The sequence below is a fragment of the Anomaloglossus baeobatrachus genome, chromosome 3 (assembly GCF_048569485.1).
Source record: "Anomaloglossus baeobatrachus isolate aAnoBae1 chromosome 3, aAnoBae1.hap1, whole genome shotgun sequence".
NCBI classification, from domain to species: Eukaryota; Metazoa; Chordata; class Amphibia; order Anura; family Aromobatidae; genus Anomaloglossus; species Anomaloglossus baeobatrachus.
In genome coordinates this window covers 697,590,511-697,603,683 of record NC_134355.1, presented here as the reverse complement: position 1 = coordinate 697,603,683, position 13,173 = coordinate 697,590,511, and the positions used below count along the sequence as shown (strand labels likewise).

The 13,173-nt window shown below is 47.0% G+C and overlaps 16 non-coding genes across 16 annotated transcripts; all 16 read left to right on the top strand.

Moving 5' to 3' along the window:
* The first annotated feature begins 654 nt into the window (after positions 1-654).
* On the top strand, positions 655-727 carry TRNAA-AGC (transfer RNA alanine (anticodon AGC)). Its single transcript has one exon. It is a non-coding gene; the product is annotated as a tRNA-Ala (tRNA).
* Positions 728-833: 106 nt separating this feature from the next.
* TRNAY-GUA (transfer RNA tyrosine (anticodon GUA)) lies at positions 834-919 on the top strand. The gene is given in 2 exon segments: positions 834-870; positions 884-919. It is a non-coding gene; the product is annotated as a tRNA-Tyr (tRNA).
* Positions 920-2,258: 1,339 nt separating this feature from the next.
* Positions 2,259-2,331, top strand: TRNAA-AGC (transfer RNA alanine (anticodon AGC)). The gene has a single exon. It is a non-coding gene; the product is annotated as a tRNA-Ala (tRNA).
* Positions 2,332-2,437: 106 nt separating this feature from the next.
* TRNAY-GUA (transfer RNA tyrosine (anticodon GUA)) lies at positions 2,438-2,523 on the top strand. The gene is given in 2 exon segments: positions 2,438-2,474; positions 2,488-2,523. It is a non-coding gene; the product is annotated as a tRNA-Tyr (tRNA).
* A 1,339-nt stretch (positions 2,524-3,862) lies between these two features.
* TRNAA-AGC (transfer RNA alanine (anticodon AGC)) lies at positions 3,863-3,935 on the top strand. The gene has a single exon. It is a non-coding gene; the product is annotated as a tRNA-Ala (tRNA).
* A 106-nt stretch (positions 3,936-4,041) lies between these two features.
* TRNAY-GUA (transfer RNA tyrosine (anticodon GUA)) lies at positions 4,042-4,127 on the top strand. The gene is given in 2 exon segments: positions 4,042-4,078; positions 4,092-4,127. It is a non-coding gene; the product is annotated as a tRNA-Tyr (tRNA).
* Positions 4,128-5,466: 1,339 nt separating this feature from the next.
* Positions 5,467-5,539, top strand: TRNAA-AGC (transfer RNA alanine (anticodon AGC)). The gene has a single exon. It is a non-coding gene; the product is annotated as a tRNA-Ala (tRNA).
* Positions 5,540-5,645: 106 nt separating this feature from the next.
* TRNAY-GUA (transfer RNA tyrosine (anticodon GUA)) lies at positions 5,646-5,731 on the top strand. Its single transcript is given in 2 exon segments — positions 5,646-5,682; positions 5,696-5,731. It is a non-coding gene; the product is annotated as a tRNA-Tyr (tRNA).
* A 1,339-nt stretch (positions 5,732-7,070) lies between these two features.
* On the top strand, positions 7,071-7,143 carry TRNAA-AGC (transfer RNA alanine (anticodon AGC)). The gene has a single exon. It is a non-coding gene; the product is annotated as a tRNA-Ala (tRNA).
* A 106-nt stretch (positions 7,144-7,249) lies between these two features.
* On the top strand, positions 7,250-7,335 carry TRNAY-GUA (transfer RNA tyrosine (anticodon GUA)). The gene is given in 2 exon segments: positions 7,250-7,286; positions 7,300-7,335. It is a non-coding gene; the product is annotated as a tRNA-Tyr (tRNA).
* A 1,339-nt stretch (positions 7,336-8,674) lies between these two features.
* Positions 8,675-8,747, top strand: TRNAA-AGC (transfer RNA alanine (anticodon AGC)). Its single transcript has one exon. It is a non-coding gene; the product is annotated as a tRNA-Ala (tRNA).
* Positions 8,748-8,853: 106 nt separating this feature from the next.
* TRNAY-GUA (transfer RNA tyrosine (anticodon GUA)) lies at positions 8,854-8,939 on the top strand. The gene is given in 2 exon segments: positions 8,854-8,890; positions 8,904-8,939. It is a non-coding gene; the product is annotated as a tRNA-Tyr (tRNA).
* A 1,338-nt stretch (positions 8,940-10,277) lies between these two features.
* TRNAA-AGC (transfer RNA alanine (anticodon AGC)) lies at positions 10,278-10,350 on the top strand. The gene has a single exon. It is a non-coding gene; the product is annotated as a tRNA-Ala (tRNA).
* Positions 10,351-10,456: 106 nt separating this feature from the next.
* On the top strand, positions 10,457-10,542 carry TRNAY-GUA (transfer RNA tyrosine (anticodon GUA)). The gene is given in 2 exon segments: positions 10,457-10,493; positions 10,507-10,542. It is a non-coding gene; the product is annotated as a tRNA-Tyr (tRNA).
* A 1,339-nt stretch (positions 10,543-11,881) lies between these two features.
* On the top strand, positions 11,882-11,954 carry TRNAA-AGC (transfer RNA alanine (anticodon AGC)). The gene has a single exon. It is a non-coding gene; the product is annotated as a tRNA-Ala (tRNA).
* A 106-nt stretch (positions 11,955-12,060) lies between these two features.
* Positions 12,061-12,146, top strand: TRNAY-GUA (transfer RNA tyrosine (anticodon GUA)). The gene is given in 2 exon segments: positions 12,061-12,097; positions 12,111-12,146. It is a non-coding gene; the product is annotated as a tRNA-Tyr (tRNA).
* Positions 12,147-13,173: the final 1,027 nt, after the last annotated feature.

Genomic DNA, 13,173 nt, shown 5'->3' with positions numbered 1-13,173 from the left:
CCTTCTAGTCACTTTTCAAAAGTCAGTCGATAAGTACAATTCTCCTCAAGGTAGCAGCATCCAGCAGCAGAGTGGCGCAGCGGAAGCGTGCTGGGCCCATAACCCAGAGGTCGATGGATCGAAACCATCCTCTGCTATGAGATCATTTTCATAGAAGTCGCCAAATCTCTTCTGTCAACACAAACGCGTTTCTGATCAAAAATATAAACCAAAGGCCCAAATCCCTGCTCATCACATGCTGATGGAAAAAGAAGAATTCCCCACGTCACAGCATTTCCTATAGCCCGGGTGTTTTTCAGCCCCACAGCCAAAAAGACCAATGGCTCTGCATGCGTATTTGCTGCGTCGCAACTTTCTTCTCCAAATTATTAAGGCTTTTTTCATGCCTTACCACTCAGTTCTGCACACATGTGCAAAGGGTTTGCTTGGAAGAGGTGTGCATGTATTCATAAGCCCCCCGTCACCCTATAAACTCCTCCGATGATCTTCTACTATGGCAAAATGGTATCCGCACTTAAAAAAAAAAAAAAAAAAAAAAAAAAGCGATCTACTTTTAGAAATCAGTTGCCATGTAACAATGCAACGTCACACCTGACTTTATGTGAAAGCCACCACAGGGTGTGGGAAGAAAGTAAAGGCAAGTCTACCATGCCAGGGGGATTAGCTCAAGTGGTAGAGCGCTCGCTTAGCATGCGAGAGGTAGCGGGATCGATGCCCGCATTCTCCAAAGCTGATTTTGTTTTTTTCACATGGTAGTAGAGAGTTTCTTTTTACCTCATGCTCAAGGCTCCAACAGCTAAAACTAGGAGGCTTTCAAGCATGAGCAAAACATGCCTTCGATAGCTCAGCTGGTAGAGCGGAGGACTGTAGCAGTAAATCAGCAATCCTTAGGTCGCTGGTTCAATTCCGGCTCGAAGGAATTTTTTGTGAATTCTATCGGATGGTTCATCCTCCTGGTCAACACAGCCCAGGTATGCTCCTTCTGTCCATCTACAACAGGTCTTTTAGAAAGGTTTCCTCCGTTGTACCCGAGGAGGTCAAAACAAAGGCAGAGAGCAACAGAGATTTACTTGTTGGGAGAGCAGCTCAGCTGAAACCCAACATGGAATCTTTTCCACCCATAACATGCGATGCCAGCAAAAGAGACCATGGTTCCTGGGAAAACACGGCTAAGCTCCTTCCCTCTATCGACAAAGAGCTCTTTTAGAAAGGTCTCTTCTGTAGTATCTAGGGAGTTCAAAAGGGAGGTAGCGAGCAAGCAACAGGGCTTTTTATTGGAAGAGCAGATGAAAGCCAACGTGGAATCTTCTTCCCCCGTAGCATGCTACTCAAGCAAAAGTGGCCCACGTCCCTGGGTGGGCTTGAACCACCAACCTTTCGGTTAACAGCCGAACGCGCTAACCGATTGCGCCACAGAGACGCAGATGTCTGGCCTTTCCACGGGAACTCTCAGCCAGGCCAGGCGCAGGTTCCTCAGGGGAACCTTTGAACATAATATGACAAAAAGAAATCAGCAAAAACAAAGAGACAATTGCCGGTGCTCAGTAGAGCTCAAGTTGCCGACAATAAGATCCTGCTGTCGGATTCCATCCCATAGACACCCTCCCTTCTAGTCACTTTTCAAAAGTCAGTCGATAAGTACAATTCTCCTCAAGGTAGCAGCATCCAGCAGCAGAGTGGCGCAGCGGAAGCGTGCTGGGCCCATAACCCAGAGGTCGATGGATCGAAACCATCCTCTGCTATGAGATCATTTTCATAGAAGTCGCCAAATCTCTTCTGTCAACACAAACGCGTTTCTGATCAAAAATATAAACCAAAGGCCCAAATCCCTGCTCATCACATGCTGATGGAAAAAGAAGAATTCCCCACGTCACAGCATTTCCTATAGCCCGGGTGTTTTTCAGCCCCACAGCCAAAAAGACCAATGGCTCTGCATGCGTATTTGCTGCGTCGCAACTTTCTTCTCCAAATTATTAAGGCTTTTTTCATGCCTTACCACTCAGTTCTGCACACATGTGCAAAGGGTTTGCTTGGAAGAGGTGTGCATGTATTCATAAGCCCCCCGTCACCCTATAAACTCCTCCGATGATCTTCTACTATGGCAAAATGGTATCCGCACTTAAAAAAAAAAAAAAAAAAAAAAAAAGCGATCTACTTTTAGAAATCAGTTGCCATGTAACAATGCAACGTCACACCTGACTTTATGTGAAAGCCACCACAGGGTGTGGGAAGAAAGTAAAGGCAAGTCTACCATGCCAGGGGGATTAGCTCAAGTGGTAGAGCGCTCGCTTAGCATGCGAGAGGTAGCGGGATCGATGCCCGCATTCTCCAAAGCTGATTTTGTTTTTTTCACATGGTAGTAGAGAGTTTCTTTTTACCTCATGCTCAAGGCTCCAACAGCTAAAACTAGGAGGCTTTCAAGCATGAGCAAAACATGCCTTCGATAGCTCAGCTGGTAGAGCGGAGGACTGTAGCAGTAAATCAGCAATCCTTAGGTCGCTGGTTCAATTCCGGCTCGAAGGAATTTTTTGTGAATTCTATCGGATGGTTCATCCTCCTGGTCAACACAGCCCAGGTATGCTCCTTCTGTCCATCTACAACAGGTCTTTTAGAAAGGTTTCCTCCGTTGTACCCGAGGAGGTCAAAACAAAGGCAGAGAGCAACAGAGATTTACTTGTTGGGAGAGCAGCTCAGCTGAAACCCAACATGGAATCTTTTCCACCCATAACATGCGATGCCAGCAAAAGAGACCATGGTTCCTGGGAAAACACGGCTAAGCTCCTTCCCTCTATCGACAAAGAGCTCTTTTAGAAAGGTCTCTTCTGTAGTATCTAGGGAGTTCAAAAGGGAGGTAGCGAGCAAGCAACAGGGCTTTTTATTGGAAGAGCAGATGAAAGCCAACGTGGAATCTTCTTCCCCCGTAGCATGCTACTCAAGCAAAAGTGGCCCACGTCCCTGGGTGGGCTTGAACCACCAACCTTTCGGTTAACAGCCGAACGCGCTAACCGATTGCGCCACAGAGACGCAGATGTCTGGCCTTTCCACGGGAACTCCCAGCCAGGCCAGGCGCAGGTTCCTCAGGGGAACCTTTGAACATAATATGACAAAAAGAAATCAGCAAAAACAAAGAGACAATTGCCGGTGCTCAGTAGAGCTCAAGTTGCCGACAATAAGATCCTGCTGTCGGATTCCATCCCATAGACACCCTCCCTTCTAGTCACTTTTCAAAAGTCAGTCGATAAGTACAATTCTCCTCAAGGTAGCAGCATCCAGCAGCAGAGTGGCGCAGCGGAAGCGTGCTGGGCCCATAACCCAGAGGTCGATGGATTGAAACCATCCTCTGCTATGAGATCATTTTCATAGAAGTCGCCAAATCTCTTCTGTCAACACAAATGCGTTTCTGATCAAAAATATAAACCAAAGGCCCAAATCCCTGCTCATCACATGCTGATGGAAAAAGAAGAATTCCCCACGTCACAGCATTTCCTATAGCCCGGGTGTTTTTCAGCCCCACAGCCAAAAAGACCAATGGCTCTGCATGCGTATTTGCTGCGTCGCAACTTTCTTCTCCAAATTATTAAGGCTTTTTTCATGCCTTACCACTCAGTTCTGCACATATGTGCAAAGGGTTTGCTTGGAAGAGGTGTGCATGTATTCATAAGCCCCCCGTCACCCTATAAACTCCTCCGATGATCTTCTACTATGGCAAAATGGTATCCGCACTTAAAAAAAAAAAAAAAAAAAAAAAAAGCGATCTACTTTTAGAAATCAGTTGCCATGTAACAATGCAACGTCACACCTGACTTTATGTGAAAGCCACCACAGGGTGTGGGAAGAAAGTAAAGGCAAGTCTACCATGCCAGGGGGATTAGCTCAAGTGGTAGAGCGCTCGCTTAGCATGCGAGAGGTAGCGGGATCGATGCCCGCATTCTCCAAAGCTGATTTTGTTTTTTTCACATGGTAGTAGAGAGTTTCTTTTTACCTCATGCTCAAGGCTCCAACAGCTAAAACTAGGAGGCTTTCAAGCATGAGCAAAACATGCCTTCGATAGCTCAGCTGGTAGAGCGGAGGACTGTAGCAGTAAATCAGCAATCCTTAGGTCGCTGGTTCAATTCCGGCTCGAAGGAATTTTTTGTGAATTCTATCGGATGGTTCATCCTCCTGGTCAACACAGCCCAGGTATGCTCCTTCTGTCCATCTACAACAGGTCTTTTAGAAAGGTTTCCTCCGTTGTACCCGAGGAGGTCAAAACAAAGGCAGAGAGCAACAGAGATTTACTTGTTGGGAGAGCAGCTCAGCTGAAAACCAACATGGAATCTTTTCCACCCATAACATGCGATGCCAGCAAAAGAGACCATGGTTCCTGGGAAAACACGGCTAAGCTCCTTCCCTCTATCGACAAAGAGCTCTTTTAGAAAGGTCTCTTCTGTAGTATCTAGGGAGTTCAAAAGGGAGGTAGCGAGCAAGCAACAGGGCTTTTTATTGGAAGAGCAGATGAAAGCCAACGTGGAATCTTCTTCCCCCGTAGCATGCTACTCAAGCAAAAGTGGCCCACGTCCCTGGGTGGGCTTGAACCACCAACCTTTCGGTTAACAGCCGAACGCGCTAACCGATTGCGCCACAGAGACGCAGATATCTGGCCTTTCCACGGGAACTCCCAGCCAGGCCAGGCGCAGGTTCCTCAGGGGAACCTTTGAACATAATATGACAAAAAGAAATCAGCAAAAACAAAGAGACAATTGCCGGTGCTCAGTAGAGCTCAAGTTGCCGACAATAAGATCCTGCTGTCGGATTCCATCCCATAGACACCCTCCCTTCTAGTCACTTTTCAAAAGTCAGTCGATAAGTACAATTCTCCTCAAGGTAGCAGCATCCAGCAGCAGAGTGGCGCAGCGGAAGCGTGCTGGGCCCATAACCCAGAGGTCGATGGATCGAAACCATCCTCTGCTATGAGATCATTTTCATAGAAGTCGCCAAATCTCTTCTGTCAACACAAACGCGTTTCTGATCAAAAATATAAACCAAAGGCCCAAATCCCTGCTCATCACATGCTGATGGAAAAAGAAGAATTCCCCACGTCACAGCATTTCCTATAGCCCGGGTGTTTTTCAGCCCCACAGCCAAAAAGACCAATGGCTCTGCATGCGTATTTGCTGCGTCGCAACTTTCTTCTCCAAATTATTAAGGCTTTTTTCATGCCTTACCACTCAGTTCTGCACACATGTGCAAAGGGTTTGCTTGGAAGAGGTGTGCATGTATTCATAAGCCCCCCGTCACCCTATAAACTCCTCCGATGATCTTCTACTATGGCAAAATGGTATCCGCACTTAAAAAAAAAAAAAAAAAAAAAAAAAGCGATCTACTTTTAGAAATCAGTTGCCATGTAACAATGCAACGTCACACCTGACTTTATGTGAAAGCCACCACAGGGTGTGGGAAGAAAGTAAAGGCAAGTCTACCATGCCAGGGGGATTAGCTCAAGTGGTAGAGCGCTCGCTTAGCATGCGAGAGGTAGCGGGATCGATGCCCGCATTCTCCAAAGCTGATTTTGTTTTTTTCACATGGTAGTAGAGAGTTTCTTTTTACCTCATGCTCAAGGCTCCAACAGCTAAAACTAGGAGGCTTTCAAGCATGAGCAAAACATGCCTTCGATAGCTCAGCTGGTAGAGCGGAGGACTGTAGCAGTAAATCAGCAATCCTTAGGTCGCTGGTTCAATTCCGGCTCGAAGGAATTTTTTGTGAATTCTATCGGATGGTTCATCCTCCTGGTCAACACAGCCCAGGTATGCTCCTTCTGTCCATCTACAACAGGTCTTTTAGAAAGGTTTCCTCCGTTGTACCCGAGGAGGTCAAAACAAAGGCAGAGAGCAACAGAGATTTACTTGTTGGGAGAGCAGCTCAGCTGAAACCCAACATGGAATCTTTTCCACCCATAACATGCGATGCCAGCAAAAGAGACCATGGTTCCTGGGAAAACACGGCTAAGCTCCTTCCCTCTATCGACAAAGAGCTCTTTTAGAAAGGTCTCTTCTGTAGTATCTAGGGAGTTCAAAAGGGAGGTAGCGAGCAAGCAACAGGGCTTTTTATTGGAAGAGCAGATGAAAGCCAACGTGGAATCTTCTTCCCCCGTAGCATGCTACTCAAGCAAAAGTGGCCCACGTCCCTGGGTGGGCTTGAACCACCAACCTTTCGGTTAACAGCCGAACGCGCTAACCGATTGCGCCACAGAGACGCAGATGTCTGGCCTTTCCACGGGAACTCTCAGCCAGGCCAGGCGCAGGTTCCTCAGGGGAACCTTTGAACATAATATGACAAAAAGAAATCAGCAAAAACAAAGAGACAATTGCCGGTGCTCAGTAGAGCTCAAGTTGCCGACAATAAGATCCTGCTGTCGGATTCCATCCCATAGACACCCTCCCTTCTAGTCACTTTTCAAAAGTCAGTCGATAAGTACAATTCTCCTCAAGGTAGCAGCATCCAGCAGCAGAGTGGCGCAGCGGAAGCGTGCTGGGCCCATAACCCAGAGGTCGATGGATCGAAACCATCCTCTGCTATGAGATCATTTTCATAGAAGTCGCCAAATCTCTTCTGTCAACACAAACGCGTTTCTGATCAAAAATATAAACCAAAGGCCCAAATCCCTGCTCATCACATGCTGATGGAAAAAGAAGAATTCCCCACGTCACAGCATTTCCTATAGCCCGGGTGTTTTTCAGCCCCACAGCCAAAAAGACCAATGGCTCTGCATGCGTATTTGCTGCGTCGCAACTTTCTTCTCCAAATTATTAAGGCTTTTTTCATGCCTTACCACTCAGTTCTGCACACATGTGCAAAGGGTTTGCTTGGAAGAGGTGTGCATGTATTCATAAGCCCCCCGTCACCCTATAAACTCCTCCGATGATCTTCTACTATGGCAAAATGGTATCCGCACTTAAAAAAAAAAAAAAAAAAAAAAAAAGCGATCTACTTTTAGAAATCAGTTGCCATGTAACAATGCAACGTCACACCTGACTTTATGTGAAAGCCACCACAGGGTGTGGGAAGAAAGTAAAGGCAAGTCTACCATGCCAGGGGGATTAGCTCAAGTGGTAGAGCGCTCGCTTAGCATGCGAGAGGTAGCGGGATCGATGCCCGCATTCTCCAAAGCTGATTTTGTTTTTTTCACATGGTAGTAGAGAGTTTCTTTTTACCTCATGCTCAAGGCTCCAACAGCTAAAACTAGGAGGCTTTCAAGCATGAGCAAAACATGCCTTCGATAGCTCAGCTGGTAGAGCGGAGGACTGTAGCAGTAAATCAGCAATCCTTAGGTCGCTGGTTCAATTCCGGCTCGAAGGAATTTTTTGTGAATTCTATCGGATGGTTCATCCTCCTGGTCAACACAGCCCAGGTATGCTCCTTCTGTCCATCTACAACAGGTCTTTTAGAAAGGTTTCCTCCGTTGTACCCGAGGAGGTCAAAACAAAGGCAGAGAGCAACAGAGATTTACTTGTTGGGAGAGCAGCTCAGCTGAAAACCAACATGGAATCTTTTCCACCCATAACATGCGATGCCAGCAAAAGAGACCATGGTTCCTGGGAAAACACGGCTAAGCTCCTTCCCTCTATCGACAAAGAGCTCTTTTAGAAAGGTCTCTTCTGTAGTATCTAGGGAGTTCAAAAGGGAGGTAGCGAGCAAGCAACAGGGCTTTTTATTGGAAGAGCAGATGAAAGCCAACGTGGAATCTTCTTCCCCCGTAGCATGCTACTCAAGCAAAAGTGGCCCACGTCCCTGGGTGGGCTTGAACCACCAACCTTTCGGTTAACAGCCGAACGCGCTAACCGATTGCGCCACAGAGACGCAGATATCTGGCCTTTCCACGGGAACTCCCAGCCAGGCCAGGCGCAGGTTCCTCAGGGGAACCTTTGAACATAATATGACAAAAAGAAATCAGCAAAAACAAAGAGACAATTGCCGGTGCTCAGTAGAGCTCAAGTTGCCGACAATAAGATCCTGCTGTCGGATTCCATCCCATAGACACCCTCCCTTCTAGTCACTTTTCAAAAGTCAGTCGATAAGTACAATTCTCCTCAAGGTAGCAGCATCCAGCAGCAGAGTGGCGCAGCGGAAGCGTGCTGGGCCCATAACCCAGAGGTCGATGGATCGAAACCATCCTCTGCTATGAGATCATTTTCATAGAAGTCGCCAAATCTCTTCTGTCAACACAAACGCGTTTCTGATCAAAAATATAAACCAAAGGCCCAAATCCCTGCTCATCACATGCTGATGGAAAAAGAAGAATTCCCCACGTCACAGCATTTCCTATAGCCCGGGTGTTTTTCAGCCCCACAGCCAAAAAGACCAATGGCTCTGCATGCGTATTTGCTGCGTCGCAACTTTCTTCTCCAAATTATTAAGGCTTTTTTCATGCCTTACCACTCAGTTCTGCACATATGTGCAAAGGGTTTGCTTGGAAGAGGTGTGCATGTATTCATAAGCCCCCCGTCACCCTATAAACTCCTCCGATGATCTTCTACTATGGCAAAATGGTATCCGCACTTAAAAAAAAAAAAAAAAAAAAAAAAAGCGATCTACTTTTAGAAATCAGTTGCCATGTAACAATGCAACGTCACACCTGACTTTATGTGAAAGCCACCACAGGGTGTGGGAAGAAAGTAAAGGCAAGTCTACCATGCCAGGGGGATTAGCTCAAGTGGTAGAGCGCTCGCTTAGCATGCGAGAGGTAGCGGGATCGATGCCCGCATTCTCCAAAGCTGATTTTGTTTTTTTCACATGGTAGTAGAGAGTTTCTTTTTACCTCATGCTCAAGGCTCCAACAGCTAAAACTAGGAGGCTTTCAAGCATGAGCAAAACATGCCTTCGATAGCTCAGCTGGTAGAGCGGAGGACTGTAGCAGTAAATCAGCAATCCTTAGGTCGCTGGTTCAATTCCGGCTCGAAGGAATTTTTTGTGAATTCTATCGGATGGTTCATCCTCCTGGTCAACACAGCCCAGGTATGCTCCTTCTGTCCATCTACAACAGGTCTTTTAGAAAGGTTTCCTCCGTTGTACCCGAGGAGGTCAAAACAAAGGCAGAGAGCAACAGAGATTTACTTGTTGGGAGAGCAGCTCAGCTGAAAACCAACATGGAATCTTTTCCACCCATAACATGCGATGCCAGCAAAAGAGACCATGGTTCCTGGGAAAACACGGCTAAGCTCCTTCCCTCTATCGACAAAGAGCTCTTTTAGAAAGGTCTCTTCTGTAGTATCTAGGGAGTTCAAAAGGGAGGTAGCGAGCAAGCAACAGGGCTTTTTATTGGAAGAGCAGATGAAAGCCAACGTGGAATCTTCTTCCCCCGTAGCATGCTACTCAAGCAAAAGTGGCCCACGTCCCTGGGTGGGCTTGAACCACCAACCTTTCGGTTAACAGCCGAACGCGCTAACCGATTGCGCCACAGAGACGCAGATGTCTGGCCTTTCCACGGGAACTCCCAGCCAGGCCAGGCGCAGGTTCCTCAGGGGAACCTTTGAACATAATATGACAAAAAGAAATCAGCAAAAACAAAGAGACAATTGCCGGTGCTCAGTAGAGCTCAAGTTGCCGACAATAAGATCCTGCTGTCGGATTCCATCCCATAGACACCCTCCCTTCTAGTCACTTTTCAAAAGTCAGTCGATAAGTACAATTCTCCTCAAGGTAGCAGCATCCAGCAGCAGAGTGGCGCAGCGGAAGCGTGCTGGGCCCATAACCCAGAGGTCGATGGATCGAAACCATCCTCTGCTATGAGATCATTTTCATAGAAGTCGCCAAATCTCTTCTGTCAACACAAACGCGTTTCTGATCAAAAATATAAACCAAAGGCCCAAATCCCTGCTCATCACATGCTGATGGAGAAAGAAGAATTCCCCACGTCACAGCATTTCCTATAGCCCGGGTGTTTTTCAGCCCCACAGCCAAAAAGACCAATGGCTCTGCATGCGTATTTGCTGCGTCGCAACTTTCTTCTCCAAATTATTAAGGCTTTTTTCATGCCTTACCACTCAGTTCTGCACACATGTGCAAAGGGTTTGCTTGGAAGAGGTGTGCATGTATTCATAAGCCCCCCGTCACCCTATAAACTCCTCCGATGATCTTCTACTATGGCAAAATGGTATCCGCACTTAAAAAAAAAAAAAAAAAAAAAAAAGCGATCTACTTTTAGAAATCAGTTGCCATGTAACAATGCAACGTCACACCTGACTTTATGTGAAAGCCACCACAGGGTGTGGGAAGAAAGTAAAGGCAAGTCTACCATGCCAGGGGGATTAGCTCAAGTGGTAGAGCGCTCGCTTAGCATGCGAGAGGTAGCGGGATCGATGCCCGCATTCTCCAAAGCTGATTTTGTTTTTTTCACATGGTAGTAGAGAGTTTCTTTTTACCTCATGCTCAAGGCTCCAACAGCTAAAACTAGGAGGCTTTCAAGCATGAGCAAAACATGCCTTCGATAGCTCAGCTGGTAGAGCGGAGGACTGTAGCAGTAAATCAGCAATCCTTAGGTCGCTGGTTCAATTCCGGCTCGAAGGAATTTTTTGTGAATTCTATCGGATGGTTCATCCTCCTGGTCAACACAGCCCAGGTATGCTCCTTCTGTCCATCTACAACAGGTCTTTTAGAAAGGTTTCCTCCGTTGTACCCGAGGAGGTCAAAACAAAGGCAGAGAGCAACAGAGATTTACTTGTTGGGAGAGCAGCTCAGCTGAAAACCAACATGGAATCTTTTCCACCCATAACATGCGATGCCAGCAAAAGAGACCATGGTTCCTGGGAAAACACGGCTAAGCTCCTTCCCTCTATCGACAAAGAGCTCTTTTAGAAAGGTCTCTTCTGTAGTATCTAGGGAGTTCAAAAGGGAGGTAGCGAGCAAGCAACAGGGCTTTTTATTGGAAGAGCAGATGAAAGCCAACGTGGAATCTTCTTCCCCCGTAGCATGCTACTCAAGCAAAAGTGGCCCACGTCCCTGGGTGGGCTTGAACCACCAACCTTTCGGTTAACAGCCGAACGCGCTAACCGATTGCGCCACAGAGACGCAGATATCTGGCCTTTCCACGGGAACTCCCAGCCAGGCCAGGCGCAGGTTCCTCAGGGGAACCTTTGAACATAATATGACAAAAAGAAATCAGCAAAAACAAAGAGACAATTGCCGGTGCTCAGTAGAGCTCAAGTTGCCGACAATAAGATCCTGCTGTCGGATTCCATCCCATAGACACCCTCCCTTCTAGTCACTTTTCAAAAGTCAGTCGATAAGTACAATTCTCCTCAAGGTAGCAGCATCCAGCAGCAGAGTGGCGCAGCGGAAGCGTGCTGGGCCCATAACCCAGAGGTCGATGGATCGAAACCATCCTCTGCTATGAGATCATTTTCATAGAAGTCGCCAAATCTCTTCTGTCAACACAAACGCGTTTCTGATCAAAAATATAAACCAAAGGCCCAAATCCCTGCTCATCACATGCTGATGGAAAAAGAAGAATTCCCCACGTCACAGCATTTCCTATAGCCCGGGTGTTTTTCAGCCCCACAGCCAAAAAGACCAATGGCTCTGCATGCGTATTTGCTGCGTCGCAACTTTCTTCTCCAAATTATTAAGGCTTTTTTCATGCCTTACCACTCAGTTCTGCACACATGTGCAAAGGGTTTGCTTGGAAGAGGTGTGCATGTATTCATAAGCCCCCCGTCACCCTATAAACTCCTCCGATGATCTTCTACTATGGCAAAATGGTATCCGCACTTAAAAAAAAAAAAAAAAAAAAAAAAAGCGATCTACTTTTAGAAATCAGTTGCCATGTAACAATGCAACGTCACACCTGACTTTATGTGAAAGCCACCACAGGGTGTGGGAAGAAAGTAAAGGCAAGTCTACCATGCCAGGGGGATTAGCTCAAGTGGTAGAGCGCTCGCTTAGCATGCGAGAGGTAGCGGGATCGATGCCCGCATTCTCCAAAGCTGATTTTGTTTTTTTCACATGGTAGTAGAGAGTTTCTTTTTACCTCATGCTCAAGGCTCCAACAGCTAAAACTAGGAGGCTTTCAAGCATGAGCAAAACATGCCTTCGATAGCTCAGCTGGTAGAGCGGAGGACTGTAGCAGTAAATCAGCAATCCTTAGGTCGCTGGTTCAATTCCGGCTCGAAGGAATTTTTTGTGAATTCTATCGGATGGTTCATCCTCCTGGTCAACACAGCCCAGGTATGCTCCTTCTGTCCATCTACAACAGGTCTTTTAGAAAGGTTTCCTCCGTTGTACCCGAGGAGGTCAAAACAAAGGCAGAGAGCAACAGAGATTTACTTGTTGGGAGAGCAGCTCAGCTGAAAACCAACATGGAATCTTTTCCACCCATAACATGCGATGCCAGCAAAAGAGACCATGGTTCCTGGGAAAACACGGCTAAGCTCCTTCCCTCTATCGACAAAGAGCTCTTTTAGAAAGGTCTCTTCTGTAGTATCTAGGGAGTTCAAAAGGGAGGTAGCGAGCAAGCAACAGGGCTTTTTATTGGAAGAGCAGATGAAAGCCAACGTGGAATCTTCTTCCCCCGTAGCATGCTACTCAAGCAAAAGTGGCCCACGTCCCTGGGTGGGCTTGAACCACCAACCTTTCGGTTAACAGCCGAACGCGCTAACCGATTGCGCCACAGAGACGCAGATATCTGGCCTTTCCACGGGAACTCCCAGCCAGGCCAGGCGCAGGTTCCTCAGGGGAACCTTTGAACATAATATGACAAAAAGAAATCAGCAAAAACAAAGAGACAATTGCCGGTGCTCAGTAGAGCTCAAGTTGCCGACAATAAGATCCTGCTGTCGGATTCCATCCCATAGACACCCTCCCTTCTAGTCACTTTTCAAAAGTCAGTCGATAAGTACAATTCTCCTCAAGGTAGCAGCATCCAGCAGCAGAGTGGCGCAGCGGAAGCGTGCTGGGCCCATAACCCAGAGGTCGATGGATCGAAACCATCCTCTGCTATGAGATCATTTTCATAGAAGTCGCCAAATCTCTTCTGTCAACACAAACGCGTTTCTGATCAAAAATATAAACCAAAGGCCCAAATCCCTGCTCATCACATGCTGATGGAAAAAGAAGAATTCCCCACGTCACAGCATTTCCTATAGCCCGGGTGTTTTTCAGCCCCACAGCCAAAAAGACCAATGGCTCTGCATGCGTATTTGC